Source organism: Phalaenopsis equestris, unplaced genomic scaffold, assembly GCF_001263595.1.
Source record: "Phalaenopsis equestris unplaced genomic scaffold, ASM126359v1 Scaffold000140, whole genome shotgun sequence".
Lineage (NCBI taxonomy): Eukaryota > Viridiplantae > Streptophyta > Magnoliopsida > Asparagales > Orchidaceae > Phalaenopsis > Phalaenopsis equestris.
In genome coordinates this window covers 546,553-546,851 of record NW_018164582.1, presented here as the reverse complement: position 1 = coordinate 546,851, position 299 = coordinate 546,553, and the positions used below count along the sequence as shown (strand labels likewise).

At 35.8% G+C, this 299-nt stretch overlaps 1 protein-coding gene across 2 annotated transcripts in view; it reads right to left on the bottom strand.

Annotated features, from left to right (window-relative positions):
- The window catches only part of LOC110021712 (glutamate--tRNA ligase, chloroplastic/mitochondrial), a 49,381-nt gene that overhangs the window by 3,491 nt on the left and 45,591 nt on the right, over positions 1-299 (bottom strand). The window lies entirely within an intron of this gene.

The window sequence follows — 299 nt, the reverse complement described above, 5'->3', positions numbered from 1 at the left end:
TTAAGTTTTCTAGGGTGTCCGGTTATATTATCAAATCAAACGGTCCTATGGTTGTAGTCCTCTAAACATCCTATGTAAAAAAAAGAGGTAAACATGTTTAAAGTTATAAAATGTAAAGCGTGCAATACAGAAATGAACAATAGCATGCAAGTGAAACAATAGTAGACAGAAAACAGGAGCAGTACAACATGCTATACATGAAAGACAATAGCAGGTAGAAACAGGACAAGTGTAGCATGTTATACAGGGAGAACAGTAGGTAGAAACAGGACAAGTGTAACATGCTGTATAAGAAGAGC